The sequence below is a fragment of the Lactuca sativa genome, chromosome 1 (assembly GCF_002870075.4).
Source record: "Lactuca sativa cultivar Salinas chromosome 1, Lsat_Salinas_v11, whole genome shotgun sequence".
Classification (NCBI taxonomy): domain Eukaryota; kingdom Viridiplantae; phylum Streptophyta; class Magnoliopsida; order Asterales; family Asteraceae; genus Lactuca; species Lactuca sativa.
The window spans coordinates 162,036,166-162,053,536 of record NC_056623.2 but is presented as its reverse complement, the minus strand read 5'-3'; the positions used below and the strand labels follow the sequence as shown (position 1 = coordinate 162,053,536).

The 17,371-nt window shown below is 36.3% G+C and overlaps 1 pseudogene; it reads left to right on the top strand.

Moving 5' to 3' along the window:
- The first annotated feature begins 1,388 nt into the window (after positions 1-1,388).
- On the top strand, positions 1,389-13,889 carry LOC111902301 (uncharacterized; annotated as a pseudogene).
- Positions 13,890-17,371: the final 3,482 nt, after the last annotated feature.

Below are 17,371 nucleotides of genomic sequence, written 5' to 3'. Positions count from 1 at the left end.
ATGATCGTTTAAGGTCTATTGTCATGTTTCTATTAGATGATGTGGCAAATTGAGTTAAGTTTGGAATTAATTTGTTTTTAGGGATTGCATTATATATACTATTAGTTGCTAAGCCTTGGTGAACAGAAAAGTTTGCCAGTTCTCATTTCTACCACATTTTTTCCTTATTTGCACACGGAAGTCTTTGCTTTCTTATTTTGCCGCGCACTGAAGTCTTGTTCTTTCTTATTTTGCCCCTGTAACTTGAGCTTTGGCTGACACTTATCTTCTCTTCCTCAAAATCGTTTGTCGCCGTTCTCCCCCCTTCTTCTTTCTGATTTTGCCCCTGTAATTTGAGCTTTGGCTGATGCTTATCTTCTCTTCCTCAAAATCGGTTGTTGCCGTTCTCCCCCAATATCTATCACTTCCTCTCCACCGCCTTTGCCTATTTCTTCTTATCTCAATATCCTCCTAATTTCATCCGGAAAGGCTTCCATGTCTCTTGTGATTTCCGACACTCCTCTTTCTTGTACCACTCTGACGATCCCTTTTGTTTCATGGCTTTCCATTACTGAATCGGTTTCATTTTCTTCTATTGCTCATCTATTTTGCCCTAAATTGAAAATTATCTCTCAATTAAATCAGCGATCAACCTTATTGATCGACTATGTTCTGACATACACCACCGCTAAACATCTCGCTTTTGCTATCATTACCACTTTGCATCCTCTCCATGCTTCGACCCCCTGGCCTACATCAATCACCACAACTATAAGTCTCTTCACTTCAGAAAGTCTGTAATCTGATCGAAACAATTTGATTATTTATTTTGGTGGATTTTGAAATAGTTGTACTTCTGTAGGTGGAATATACTGCTCCTATTGAATCCGTTCTCAGGAGTCAACCAGAATTTACCGTCTCCTTCCTGCTCTGTTACCTCCCGTACCAGACCTCCCTTAACGGAATCTCAATCCAAAGACCTCCATTCGATTCTAGAACATATGCCAAGTTTGACAAGTTTGAAGGAAAATCTTCAAATGACGAATTTAAGGAAATCTCATCACCATTCAAAAAGGCTTAGCGGCACGGCTTGTTCCCCGTTTGCCATCTCAATCATTGTACGATGACAATTAATTTCTAATAGATAAAAATTAATGAAAATAAAACAAAAAAAGAACAAGAAGAAGGTGACAGGTGAATCTCATTTTTTCAATGCCTTCTTTCATGATTATTTAAACAATTCTTTAGTTACGATATTCAAATTTTTGCGTAATTTGAAGTTAAGCTTGTGTATATTTCCCTTGATCCCTTCTATACGAAATCTATTGAAAATGTTGAAGCATTAATCTGAAGTTCAAAAAAGAATTGTGAAAATGCGAATTTGTGAAAGCAGTTGAGGAAATTGAGAAATGTGTTTCAGTTGCTTGCCTTCTGATTTGAATGGTGAAGTTCGACAATCAAGTGAAGCAACTGCTGCTTTTGTGTCTGCAGGAGGGATGAGAGCCATTGTATGTTCTACAAACTCTTCACCATATCAAATACTAAAGAAAAATATACCCTTTGTGACTTGAATGCTTTTTACTTTTATTTTGTAAACTATTGTGACTTTTTGAAGCTAAATTCAAGGATAACTAAATAGGACAATGTCAAAATATCACATTCATGATATTTTTTGTAGGTGGAGCTTTTGATTCCATAGTTGCAGTTTCTTGATGATGAAGGTGCTCAGGCTGAACTCTGGGAACTATCTAGAATTTTTGTGGATGCACTCATCCAGGAAACTGGATGTCAGGTTAGTAGAAGGGTAAAACGGTCATTTACTCACATTTTCTGATTCAAGTTGCTAATTCGTATAAATGGTTATGGTTAGATACTCAAAGCAATATTTCCAGATGCTGGTGCTGCTGCTCTTTTGAAGTATAGATGGAATGATGCCACTTTCAGTTTTGCTAGGTAATTTACAAATTTGGTCCCTGTGGTTAGTTGATTTCTTTTGTATAGGTCCAAAAAAGGAAAATTATTTCTTTTTGGTCTCTATTTTATCCAGCTTAAGTGACCGAAAGCCTGTGGAGAAATGTGACATCCCCTAATTTCTCGGCCAGAAAAGACTGGTTTAATTTATGCTTTTTAAAATAAAATCAGAAAAATCTTTTTAAAAGATGTTGCGGAATTAGTCCCCAAAATCATACATGATAAAAGTTTATCAAAATCATTCCTTAAGAAATGTATAGTTTAATTTCATATCAAAAACTCGGGATGTCATGTTCTAATACAGAGCAAAAGCATAAACAAGACATTATTAGCCTTTCAACAGTTATTTACAACTACTGGCCTATAATCAAAAATCTCTCATCATCTCCCGTCTATGCTCGGGGTCCACTACCTGTAATCATAAAAACTGATTGGGTCAGGTTTGGGAGCCTGGTGAGCATATAGGGTTTTTAACCCACAATAATAATATACTTATTAAGTTCACCAATCAACAATAACCCTGATTACCCATTCTCGTTGTCCTCACTTTACCTCCCTAAACACCTATCACAAGGGACCTAGCCTAAGGATTATCATCGGGATGGAGACTACTGCTAAGGATCTTCCTCAGCATACATGTCCTAAAGGCCACCATGAGGGGTATGGAGTAGGCCAATGAAGATTTAAGTCATCAACACCTACAAGTTAAGAACCTGCTAGTGTTCCACTAGACTGTCTAGAAAGGTCCGTGGTCGTCATCTATATTCCGCTAGATGACTACAACAACAACAACAACAACATCGAGGCCTCACACCATTTTAACACACATCAGGTATTTCATCTACCCATGTTCTACCCAACATATTTTGTAGATAAAATACATATATACATTTTAAAACTTGTATAAAACATTTATTCAACAGTCACCTCAAATAAACACTTAATATAATTGCACATAGAACGTATTTTATAGAAAATACTTCATATCTAGGTGTAAGATGAAAGTGGCTACACACTCACATGTTTTGATGAAAATCGGGCAGCAATTCGTTTCCCAAAACGATCGATTCTAATAAAACTGGGAGTTGTATAGAGAAACCGGGCTCTGCAAAAGTCGGGCTTCGAAACCGAAAAGATAAATGTTTCGGGCTTCACGGGCTCTTCGTGGCGTATTTCGGGGCTTATAATTGATACCGGGGCTTTGGGGGATGATAATATGAAAGAAATATGGAGAAAGGGGCTAAAAATGACAAGTTTTCAAAATACGCCCAGGAGGTCTCGCACCATTCTATTTATAGGGGGAGGCTTCTGATCGGACGACTGAGAAGAAACCACGCGTCGTACATCCGAGGGCTAGCAGGGAGGGTGGCTCGCACATGGTCTGCGCATGCGAGGGGCTCGCTGGCAGTCTGTGATTGGACCGAGGTCTAGGGTCCGAAGTAGGGGGTTCGTGGCATGCTGCGAGGGCTCGGTCTCGTGCAAGAGGGTACGTGTTGCCTTCCTAGTGGACCACTTCGGATAAGGCTAGGTGCTCGGATGACTTAGCAGCTCGGATGACTCAGCAGGACACGTGGTGCGTTTTGAGCGAGGGTGACGTGGCAACTCGTGACTATGCGAATTTTCTTGATTTTCGTGCCAAAACTTCTAAAATCCATAACTTTCGCATACGAGCTCCATTTTTAATGTTATTTATATGTACGCGTAGCTAAAATTACGCTCTACAACTTCAGCTTAGACTTCGTCGGCTAATTTTGACTTTAATTTTTTTATTATTATTTTTAACAGACCGGGACAGGAAATCCATTAAAAATTCATAACTTCTTCATCCGACGTTCGTTTTCGTCATACTTTTTACCATTGTGCTACTAATGACGAGACCTTCAATTATCGTTTACGTTGTGTCGGCTAAAAATCAATCGATCTAAAATTCAAGTTTTTAGTTGTCTACTAGTAAGCTGAAACTTCGAAAAATCATAACTTCCTCATACGAAGTCTGATTTGGGCATTCTCTTTATCGAAGTTCTCGGTTTAACGAATACTACGACGTTCATTTAGATCACTAAGGCTAAAAAGTAGTTTATCAAAAACTCACTTTTTACGACACTCGGCACTGTACCGGTTTATCGCGAAACTTCGACAGGTCATAACTTCTTCGTTATAACTCGGATTTTGGTATTCTTTATATCCCCGAAATCCTTGTTTCGACCATTAAAACTTTATGCAAAGATATCGGGCTTATCTCACACTTTAATTTTGACGCTTATATTTATTCTTAGTTAATTAAGCCCTAGTAATCAAGCATAAAACACATAAAACAGATAGAATTCATATAATTCCTTTTTCATTTCTTTAAAATGAGTTACAAAGGTTAACCTAGACTATCACCTTAATATTAATGCCTAGGTTAGAAACACGAGTGTTACAATTCTCTCCCCCTTAGGATGATTTCGTCCCCGGAATCAAATATCACCAAACAGCTGCAGGTAGCGACTCATCATCTCACTCTCCGTTTACCAAGTGAGATTTGGTCCATTCGTATGTTTCCAACACACAAGAACTAAATCAACCATCTTGTGTCGCAACTTCATAGTCTTACGGTCACCGATTGCCTCATGTTCTTCGATCAATCTCTTATTTTCATCCAACCTTAACTCAGAAATCGGAATTATGTCGGGCACATCTCCCGTGAACTTTCTCAAATAACACACATGAAAGGTGTTATGAATACCCTCCAGTTCATCTGGTAACTCTAGCTTGTAAGCTTGATTCCCGATCTTCTGAAGAACTATGAACGATCCAATAAACCTTGGACTTAACTTTCCTCGTTTCCGAAATCTTATAAGTCCTTTCCACGGCGAGACTTTAAGTAAAACTGAATCTCCAACTTTAAAGGTTATCGGTTGTCTTTTCTTGTCAGCATAACTTTTTTGTCGATCTTGAGCAGCTAACATCCTTTCCCTTATCACTTTCAACTTTTCAGCAGTCTGATGGACTATTTCAGGTCCTTTAAATTGCTTTTCCCTAGCTTCCAGCCAACATGATGGCGTTCGACACTTTTCCCCATACAAAGCATGATAAGGTTTCATCTTAATGCTTGAGTGGAAACTATTATTATAGGAGAATTCTACTAGAGGTAAGTGTTCATCCTAATTACCTTGGAATTCTAGGGTATATGCTCTCAGCATATCCTCCAATGTTTGAATCGTTCGTTCGCTCTGACCATCGGTTTGCGGATGGTAAGCTGTACTCAAACACAACTTAGTACCCAGTTCCTCTTGTAGACTCCTCCAAAACTGTCACGAACGGATACAATCGTTAGCGGAACACCGTGAAGCCTCACAATTTCCTTCACGTAAGAATTTGCAAGTTTATCCATAGAACATTTCTCTTTGGCTGCTACAAAATGCGCACTCTTAGTGAAGCGATCAATGACCACTCAAATCATGTCGTGACCGTTCCTTGTTCTAGGCAGTTTGGTCACAAAATCCATGGTGATGTCTTCCCATTTACCCATGGGTACGGGTAAAGGTTCTAAACTCCCATATGGTTTCTGATGTTGTGCCTTAACCCTAGCACAATTTACACACTCGGCCACATACTTAGCATCATCGAGCTTCATCGTCGGCCACCAATAATAGGGTTTTAGATCCCTATACATTTTTGTACTGCCAGGATGAATCGAGTACATGGTCTTGTGAGCTTCTTCCATCAGAAGATCTCTTATTCCTCCCGTCTTAGGTACCCAAATCCTATCTTGGAATACCTTCTACCCTTGGTTGTTTGTACCGAACACTAACGTTTTGCCCAAACGTTCTTCCTTTCGGTCATTTTTCTCTAAAGCTTTCTCTTGAGCTTTCTTTATACTTTCCACAATTGTCGAGACAACTTCAATTCTCAACGCTCTTGGCCATTTCTTTTCAAGGTTTACCTTCCGACTGAGAGCATCAACAACAACATTTGCTTTACCAAGGTGGTAAAATATCTCATAGTTGTAGTCCTCGACTAAATCTAGCCAACATCGTTGTCTCATGTTCAAGTCCTTCTGATTAAAGAGATATTGGAGACTCATATGATCAGTGAAAAGTTTACACTTTGTGTCATAAAGATAATGCCTCCATATCTTTAAGGCAAATACAACCGCTGCCAACTCCAGATCATGAGTGGGGTAGTTCTTTTCATGCTCCTTCAATTGCCTCGATGCATACGCTATCACTTTATCCCTTTGGGTCAGAACACAACCTAACCCAACTCCAGATGCATCACTATAAACTGCGAAGTCATCAACTCCTTCAGGCAACGAAAGAATCGGTGCTTCACACAATCTCTTCTTCAACTTCTCAAAGGCTTCCTTATGCTTCTCATTCCAACCATAAGTAGCTCCTTTGTGGGTCAAAGCTGTTAATGGAGTAGCAATCGAAGAAAAGCCTTGGATAAACCTTTGGTAATATCCAGCTAATCCTAAAAAGCTTTGAATCTCCATAGGGCTTTTTGGTTGTTCCCACTTCATCACGGATTCAATCTTTGCTGGGCCAACCATTATTCCTTCTTGGTTAACCACATGACCTAAAAATTGGACTTCTTGAATCCAAAATTCACATTTGGAGAACTTTGCATACAACTTCTCCTTTTTCAGGACTTCTAGCACTTCGCGCAGATGCTTCTCATGCTCCTGCTTTCTTTTTGAATAGATCAAGATATCGTCTATGAATACTATCACAGATTTATCTAAGAATGGTTTACAAACCCTATTCATCAAATCCATGAAAGCTGTTGGGGAATTGGTTAGTCCGAACGACATAACCAAAAATTCATAGTGTCCATATCTTGTTCTAAACGCAGTCTTTTCAATATCCTGCTCTCTCACCTTTAGTTGATGGTATCCCGACCTAAGTTCGATCTTCAAGAAATATCTCGAACCCAGTAACTGGTCGAACAGGTCATCGATCCTCCGCAACGGGTACTTGTTCTTTATCGTCGCTTTGTTCAGCTCTTCGTAATCGATGCACATTCTCATGCTCCCATCTTTCTTCTTTACAAATAACACAGGGTCTCCCCAGTGCGATGAACTAGGTCGAATGAAACCTTTGTCCAATAATTGTTGAAGTTGTGTCATAAGTTCCTTCATCTCTATTGATGCTAATTGATACGGTGCTTTTGCTATCGGCGTCATTCCTGGTAACAAGTCGATACGAAATTCTACTTGTCGATCAAGGGGCAATCCGGGAAGATCTTCGGGAAAGACTTCCAGATAATCACATACCACCGGAATATTCTGCACCTCCTTCTTTTCCATCTTAGCATCGATCACGAACGCTAAATATGATGTACACCCCTTGGCCAAACACTTTCTGGCTTTCATTAGGGAAATGATTCTAGAATTTACTCTGCGTTTGTCTCCATACACCATAAACGACCCTTTCCCTGGCGGGTTTACTTTTACTATCTTCTTTCTACATATTATTTCTGCATCATTGGTGCTAAGCCAATCCATTCCTAAAACTATGTCGAATCTATTTAACTCGATAGGCAATAATTCCTCGTGGAACTTATTCCCATCCAAGTCAATGAGGATGTTTTTCATACGATGGCTAACAGGTACAAACTTGCCACTAGCAATCTCGACTAATAAAGCATTAACTAGCCTATCTACAGGCAAAGCTAGTTTTCTACCAAATTCATGCGATATAAAGGAGTAATTGGCTCCAGAATCAAACAAAATTTGGGCAGACAATTCGTTTACGAGAAAGGTACCTGAAGCGACATCGGCTTCTTCTTTCGCAGCTTCGAGTGTCATCTGAAAGGATCTCGCCTTCGGCTTTGGTGGAAGATTGGGTTTTGTTGCGTCCTTCTTCTTCGGGCAATCCTTCAAAATATGCCCTTCTTCATTGCACCCAAAACATACGTTCTTATTGAAGGTGCATTCATTGGCATAATCCTCAGGCTTTCCACATTTGTAACAAGTGACTTCCACGCTGCACTTCCCAGCATGTTTCTTCTTACACTTGTCACACCACTTAGCTTTGGCTCCTCCTCCAAATTTTCTCGAACCAGTCTTCGAGAATTTGTTCTTTTTATTGGAACCTGAAGTTCCTTCAAACTTTCTCTTTTCGCCAACTTCAAGCTTGCTAGCGGCTCTCCCTTTTATCATATCTTCAACAGACTTGTCAGCCCAAATAACTGCCTCCAAAGTAAATGCCTGACGTACTGGCAGCGCGTACTCCCATGGAAGTCCCTTTGCGTATCTGTCAATTTTTGCCAACTCATCTAGGACAATACGCAAAGCAAACTCCATTTTGTCTATGAAGTTATTCATATACTCGTCAACGCTTATACTCCCCTTCTGCAATGTTAGAAATTGGTTTTCTAACTTAAGTACGTTTTGGGCCGAGTAGTACTTGCGCTTGAAGTGTACCAAGAACTCTGCCCAAGTTAGTTGCAGTGGCTCATTAGGGCTTAGGGTTTTCCCAAAAGTACTCCACCATCGAGCAACACTGCCCCTGAACTGACGTACTGCAAATGTGGTTTGTAACTTGCCTTGGCAATCACAAGTCATGAAAGCCAACTCCATTTCCGAGATCCAGTCCATTACTCCGACAGGATCTTCCTTTCCAGTGAAGGTCGATGGCTTGCAAGTCATAAAATCCTTATACTTGCACCCATTTCTCTCCATTCTACCCTCGTGGTTATTTCTCCCAACCACAAGTGGATCAGTTTGACTAACATATCTACTGTTGTTTCCTTCTTCAGATCGAACGTCATTCAATTCACGTTGTTCAATAGGAACTGAAGGTTCAACCCTGTTGTTCAGCAACATTTTCCTCAATTCCTCCCTTTGGTCAGCCAACATGATCTGAATCATAGTTCGTACTCCAGCCATGGTGATGGGTTCGGGTGTAACTCCTACTATCGGCACCTGTTCCACCACTTGAGGTTGAGGTTGTTGGTTTCTGTTTGCATTTCCTGCTCCACTTCGAGTTCTTGCCATTACAATCTATATACCGAATAAGGTGAATTTAGGTCTTTATCCTTGTTAGACATGTTAATTACCTTATCACTCCAAAACATTTACATGTTAGTTCTAATCTCGTAATCATACGCTTAGAATCCTACACACATAAGGTTTCCAGATCCGGTCGACAGTAGACCATAGATCCGAACAAATAATGGCATATATGGCAACATATAGCATTTAGCACATAAAGGCATTTTAGACATCTTTCCTAAAATAAACTAGTGCTCATGTCTAAAACATGGTAGACACTCATCTCACAATCATCACTCAGCATTCTAAGTTCAATTCTAGAAATCCTACAATTTCATAGTTTGCTTAAACTAATGCTCTGATACCAACCGTGACATCCCCTAAATTTTCAGCCAGAAAAGACCGATTTAATTTATGCTTTTTAAAATAAAATCAGAAAAATCTTTTTAAAAGATGTTGCGGAATTGGTCCCCAAAATCATACATGATAAAAGTTTATCAAAATCTTTCCTTAAGAAATGTATAGTTTCATTTCATATCAAAACCTCGGGATGTTATGTTCCGATACAGATCAAAAGCATAAACAAGACATTACAAGCCTTTCAACAGTTATTTACAACTAATGGCTTATAATAAAAAAATCTCTCATCATCTTCCGACTATGCTCAGGGTCCACTACCTATAATCATAAAAACTGAATGGGTTAGGCTTGGGAGCCTGGTCAGCATATAGGGTTTTCAACCCACAATAATAATATACTTATTAAGTTCACCAATCAACAATAACCCTGATTACCCATTCCCGTTGTCCTCACTTTACGTCCCTAAACACCTATCACAAGGGACCTAGCCTAAGGATTATCATCAAGATGGACACTACTGCTAAGGGGTTTCATCAGCCATACATGTCCTAAAGGCAACCATGAGGGGGATGGAATACGCCAATGAACATTTAAGTCATCAACACCTACAAGTTGCGAACCTGCTAGTGTTCCACTGGACTGTCTAGAAAGGTCCGTGGTCGTCATCTATATTCCGCTAGATGACTACAACAACAACAACAATATCGAGGCCTCTCACCATTTAAACACACATCAGCTATTTCATCTACCCATGTTCTACCCAACATATTTTGTAGATAAAATACATATACAGTTTAAAACTTGTATAAAACATTTATTCAATAGTCACCTTAAATAAACACTTAATATAATTACACATAGCACGTATTTTATAGAAAATACTTCATATCTAGGTGTTGGATGAAAGCGATTACACACTAACTTGTTTTAATGAAAATCGGGCAGCAATTCGTTTCCTAAAACGATTGTTTCTAATAAAACCGGGAGTTTTATTGGGAAATCGGACTCTGCAAAAGTCGGGCTTCAAAATCAAAAAGATAAATGTTCCGAGCTTCACGGGCTCTTCGTGGCGTATTCTGGGGCTTATAATTGATACCGGGGCTTCGGGGGATGATAATATGAAAGAAATATGGAGAAAGAGGCTAAAAATGACAAGTTTTCAAAATACCCCCTGGGAGGTCTCGCACCCTTCTATTTATAGGGTAGGCTTCTGATCGGACGGCTGAGAAGAAACCACGCGTCGTACATCCGAGGGCTCGTAGGGAGGGTGGTTCGCACATGGCTCGCACATGGTCTGCACATGCGAGGGCCTCGCTGGCAGTTTGTTATTGGACCGAGGTCTAGGGTCCGAAGTAGGGGGTTCGTGGCATGTTGCGAGGGCTCGGTCTCGAGCAAGAGGGTATGTGTCGCCTTCTTAGTCGACCACTTCGGATAAGGCCAGGTGCTTAGATGACTCAGCAGGACACGTGGCCCGTTTTGAGCGAGGGTGACGTGGCAACTCGTGACTATGCGAATTTTCTCGATTTTCGTGCCAAAACTTCTAAAATCCATAACTTTCGCATACGAGCTCCGTTTTTGACGTTCTTTATATGCACGCGTAGCTAAAATTACACTCTACAAATTCCATTTAGACTTCGTCGGCTAATTTTGAATTTAATTATTTAATTATTATTTTTAACAGACCGGGACAAGAAATCCGTTAAAAATTCATAACTTCTTCATCCGACGTCCGTTTTCGTCATACTTTTTACCGTTGTGCTACTAATGACGAGATCTTCAGTTCTTGTTTAGGTTGTGTCGGCTAAAAATCACTTGATCTAAAATTCGAGTTTTTAGCTGTCTACTACTAAGCTGAAACTTCGAAAAATCATAACTTCCTCATACGATGTCAGATTTGGGCGTTCTTTTTATCGAACTTCTCGGTTTAACGAATACTATGACTTTAGTTTAGATCACTAAGGCTAAAAAGTAGTTTATCAAAAAACTCACTTTTTACGACAGTCGGCACCGTGCCGGTTTATCGCGAAACTTCGACAGGTCATAACTTCTTCGTTATAACTCGGATTTTGGTATTCTTTATATCCCCGAAATTCTTTTTTCGACCACTACATGTTTATGTAAAGATATCGGGGTTATCTCACACTTTAATTTTGACACTTATATTTATTCTTAATTAATTAAGCCCTAGTAATCAAGCATAAAACACATAAAACATATAGAATTCATATAATTCCTTCTTCATTTCTTCAAAATGAGTTATAAAGGTTAACCTAGACTATCACCTTAATATTAATGCCTAGGTTAGAAACACGAGTGTTACAAGAAAGAAGATGAAATTATTGTGATGGTAGTGCCAGATTATGAGATGTTGGATTATGTAGAGCGAATAGCATCCGATTTATCAGATGATCCGGTAATTTTTCATTTTCATTTTCCAGTAAAATAGAAAAATAAAATGTTGTTTATTGGTTTTGAATTTCCACCATGTGATATATTTGTGAGTCTTATTTTATATGTATGTAAATTGTAATGTAAGAGAACAAATGGATGTGAATCAAAAAACACGGGATAAAAAATGCACTCTTTTTGTTCCTTATGTTATGATAAATAATACTAAATAATTTGGTTAAATTATCTTATTTTTGCATCATATTAGCCACGACCTTTGATTATGTGGAACCCACGTCTTATTAGTGAAGATGTTGGAGTTGGAATGGATTCAATGTTCGGAAGTTGAGAAGATACTTCTTAAGGTATAAATAAATATGACATTCTTACATATTTTTTAGAAAATGATAATTTAGAAAATGACGCATTTAATGCAAGAAATAGCTTTTACCATATTATGTCCATTAAATGCTCAAATTACCAAACAATAACATTGTTGCAGATCTTTTACAACGGTTTACTCAATGAAGCCTCTACCTACGGGTGCTGTTCACCCTTTTCCATTTTAGTTATCACTCATTCTTTCATCTTCTCCACTCTTTGCCTCACCCTTCTCTCTCATATCTGCTGATATTTATGCGAAAAGTAGGGCATGTTGATCAGTTATTAACTTTATTTTCTCATATCTGTTGATTTTCTTTACTAATTGAGATGTTTTCTAATGATTTTGTTTTCATGTAGGATTAGTGGTGAAGAAGGAAAAGGAATGTCTGAATCCTTCTCTGTTGTAGCTGCTATTGTTTCTTTGGGTTGATTGAATATTCGTTAACATGTTGTGGTTATTGTTAATCAGAGATACAAAATTCAACAATAATATTGGAGATTTAAATGTTAGGCACAAAGATTTCATGGTTCAACAAAGGTGAACCTTTTTTATCAATTCTTTTATGAAAATGAAAAGTAAATATCATTTGGTATCTATCTCTGGTGAATCTATTTGACATATTTCATTTTTACCTTCAATTTTGATTTTAGAGCTATTGGGATTTAAAGATTGGGGTTAAATGTTGTTAACATAAGAAGGAGGCCATTACCAAGGCATACGTCATTGTTAAGAATCATCTAGGGGCATTATCGTCCAAAAGACCAAAAACAAACCCATTTCCTTTTTTCACATTCTTATTAAAATTTACCAAAAAATCCTCACCATTTTGCTCAATTACATATGTATCTCTATGTGTATGTAAGCTTCATACTTTGACATATCTCATGGGATTCTCATCAAGGGTTAATGTTCTTCTCTTCATTTTAGTATTCTTTCAGCAAAAATGGTTTGTGTTGGGCATTTCAAGCAGCAAGACATGTTTTTTTTTTTTTTTTATTTTTTTTTTTTTTTATTTTTTTTTTTTATGTTTATGTATATATTTTAAATGTTTGATTTTTTGTTGTTGATTCCTTGACTATCGACTAATTAAATCATGAATATTTTAATCTAATTTCAGGTTCGTATTGTTTATATGGGACATAATACTCTCACTGAGCCAATGCTTCTTCAGGATACACACCATGGGATCCTCTCTCAAATACTTGGAAGGTGTTTCTATATACATATTGTCGTCTTTTTTTATTATAGATTATTATTATTATTTTAGATTATGTGATACATCTGCTGCTGACTTTTGAAAGTCAAATGAACTGGTTTTGACCACAAAATGTAGAAATTCAATTTGGTTTTACGAAATACTTTTATAACAAGGCTAAATTAAAGGTTCCCCTATGATTTCTATACTTAACTTTATATAGAAAAGTTGAAAAAATATATATTTAAAGGGACAATCAAAGCATGCCATTGATGTTAAACAGTAGAGGAAGCAATGGCACTAAAGTTGGTTTACTAAATGTGATAAAGGTGCTGGTATGCGTTACCATGTATTATCTTATATCATGGGTGTATGCAAATCCATACATGCATTTTTCTTACTTTTTTTTTTTTTTTTTTTTTTTTTTACAGTTTTCATTATTCGAATTTGGGGTATGTATACAAAAACAAGGAACAATGATGGAGTCACGGGCGATAAATTCTTGGAACTTTTGTTGTTGAATATTTACTTTAGGTTTACTGTGACTTCATGTGCAACTGCCCTAGATGGAAATGAAGCTATTTTGGGAGTCTAAGATGGTAAATTGCACATGTATTCAGTTGAAGGAGGTAATTTTTCAAAAGAAGTTGTTCTTGAAACAACTTTTGACCCTAAAACAAAAATTCCAATGGGTTTTACCTGGAATTACATTGTTTAAATAAGCAAACTATTGTTTTTATTCTGTGTAACTTATCAAAGACTTGATGAAGCCAATCAATTTATTAGTCTTTGATAACCTGATGGGTAATTGTGTAGGAATCTACTTGATGGGTAATTCCATTGGGTAACCGAACAAAGAATGGACAACAGAAGAAGACACTAAGTCTATAACTATCTTACATTATTGTACTTTTGCTTTACACATAAAAACATTGTAATTTGAGTTAGATTTCAAGTGATTCCAGGTTATAAGTCATTTTCATTGTCACTTAATGGGTTAAGATGCCATTTAACTCATAATAACCAAAGCTGGAAAATATTGTATATTCGACCATTTTGCCGTTGTCTTAGAAAAATTCTAGAAAAATCATCAATTCGGAATTAGGATCCACAAACTCTCAAAGCTTAGAAATTAAGTGTAATTTGTAAGTAATTTTTGCCCTGACCTGATATTGTTCCTAACTAGGTCGGAAATGGTTGTTTTTCTAGACTGATCGAAAATGAGCTGCAATGATATGCAATTTCATAAAAACCATAATAAATTGCAGAAAAAACGTATGGACCCATGAAAGTAGTACCTGACCTGAACTTCATGAGCATGGTTTTGTTTTCTGTTTTGGATGGGTTTAAAGAGGGCATTCATCAACAAATTTCAAATGTTAGAAAAGCTGAATACCCCCATAATGAGACATTCATCAACAATTTCCAAAAAATGGTTGTTGCGAGAGGTTGTATTGGGTTTGTCCAAAATACTCCTGGAATTTTATGATACATTCATCAGCTACTACATTGATTTTATTTTTGTGTTTCCACAGATGAACATCATGGAGTTCTTATTAAAGTGAAGTTCAGGTATTAGCCATTGATTTAAAAATCAAATAACTTTGTAAAGGAACAACAAATCAAGATAAATACTTATACTCTTCAATCCATCTTATAGTTTTCAGAACATTAGAACTTGATTATTTACATTTGATTCTGATTTCACAATTTCAGGCAAATAGGAAATTATTATATGAAACAGGTTTGTTCTCTAGCTGATTTACTTTAATTTTTATTTTATTTTTAAAAAGTTGTTTTTACGTCTAACATTGTACTAATGTAAATTAAGTTTGTTTTATTAGAATGTTTATTTAATTGCAGGGACAATAATCATTTCATCATACTTTGCTTTTTATTTACTCTGATATGTCAAAAGTTGGATAAGATCTTAGAACACGTTTTTTTGGTGTTTTAAATTCTTGTAGGTGTTGTAGAGGTGAAAAATTACTGATTTACCCTTTTCATATCTGGATTTGGACCCCTGGATGTTGGGACAGGACTTCATGCTACAGAAGGATCATCTTGCTTACAAATGAAGGATAGGATTTCTCTTTTTCGTGACATGATTTTTTGCTTCTCAGGGTAAAACATCTTTGAAAAAAATATAATTATTATAGCATTGTACTTTTGAACTTTCTTTTTCAAAATCTTATATAAAATTTTCAAGAGCATTTACGTAAACTTGATCCAACTAGGCGCCAACGGCGCAGGTAATTCCTACTAGTTATGATTAATGTATAGAGTAGCTTGGAGCATGTTTCATTGAAAGATCTTGAATTCTCAAGGTAATATGTATAAACATGTGCTTTTGTTTTGAAGCTGAAAGGTGTGTTGTTTGAAAATCAACACCCAATTTTCTTCAAACCAGTACGATTTATAAGGTTCTCATATCAGTTTTTTATCTACCATACTCGATTTTCTGCAGGTAAAATTTTATAGATGCCGTTGGAAATTCATGCCCTTCAGATATGGTAAAGGCATTAAATGACTAAAGTATTTTCTTTTTGTTAGGATTAATAAAACATTTTTCATCATTTCTAAAAATCATTTTTTTTCGGTCACCCAAGTTTGATATCAATATAAAATACAGGAAATCACAATGTACCTTCATCATTTTATCATTTAATCACTTAACCATTTTTCATAGTAAGTAGCTAACATTTTGTTAGGATTGTTAAAAATCAAAATTCTGTTAATCATAGAACAATCATTTAACTTGGTGTTTATTGGAAAAAATCAATTATTTCGAAATGTACCCTCTTTTATAATGATGCCAATCTGATCACTTAAGGTTAAGATGTGTAGTTAAATGCTATAATTAAGTACTTGCTATAGTACTGTATGAGAATTATCATTACATTTTAATTCTTATATTGTTGAACTAGAAATGATCATGCTTGTTCTAAACTTCTAATGATAGACACGTGATATCCACAAATACTATATGAAATTTATTAAGTTTCTTTATTCCCATAAATCTCATTTTCCAGAAAAAAAATAAAGTAACATGACTAATTATATGGAAGTAAGTTATCTCTTCCATTTTTTTACACTTCCTCTTATCATTTATGATTGATTTTGATATTTTTGTTTTTTTTTTTCTATATTTACAAAAAATTGTTGAAATCGCTTTCTTTATCTTTATCTTATCACTTTATTTTTTCCACCTGTTATTTTTTGGTTTGGTCTCATGTTTGATGGAGAAGAAGCAAACCTAGACAAGAAACTGATACATGCTCATAATCTATTCCTAAGTTGTTGTAGGAAGCATTAAAAAAATTATGGATTTTTCGAAGACGAACTCAGTGATCTAATTTCACTACAAGAAAATTTCTATTTAGCTATGGAAAATTTCGTAGCCAAAAACTGAAATTCCGTAGCTAAAGCTGAATAACTACGAAATTTGTTACGCAAATTTTCAATTAGACTCCGTAACTTTATTTCTTGTAGCAAATTGTTTAGCTACAGAATTATAATTCCGTAGCAATTTTGCTATGACGGTTTCTACGACATATATTCCGTTGTAAATTGAGTTCCATAGCATTTTCATAGCAAAATCGATAACAATTTTTCCGTAACAAATTCCGTTGCAATGTTTCCGTAGCAAATTTCGTAGCAACTTTTCCATAGCAAATTCCATAACAATTTTTCCATAACTAATTTCGTAGCAATATTTCTGTAGCAAATTTCGTAGCAACTTTTCCGTAGCAAATTCCATAGCAATTTTTCCGTAACTAATTTCGTAGCAACGTTTCCGTAGCAAATTCCATAGCAACTTTTATGTAGCAATTTCCATAGCAATTTTTACATAACTAATTCCGTAGCAAATTCCATAGCAACTTTTATGTAGCAATTTCCATAGCAATTTTTACATAACTAATTCCGTAGCAAATTCCGTGGCAATTGTTCCATACCATTATTCAATAAATTTTGATTATTCAATTAGACTATTATATCAATTTATAAAAATGCAATTAATATAAAACCACAAGTAAAAGAGTATTTCTATAGAAACTAAAAGAAATATCCAATATATCAAAAGATACATATTTCAAAATCAAAAGTGGCT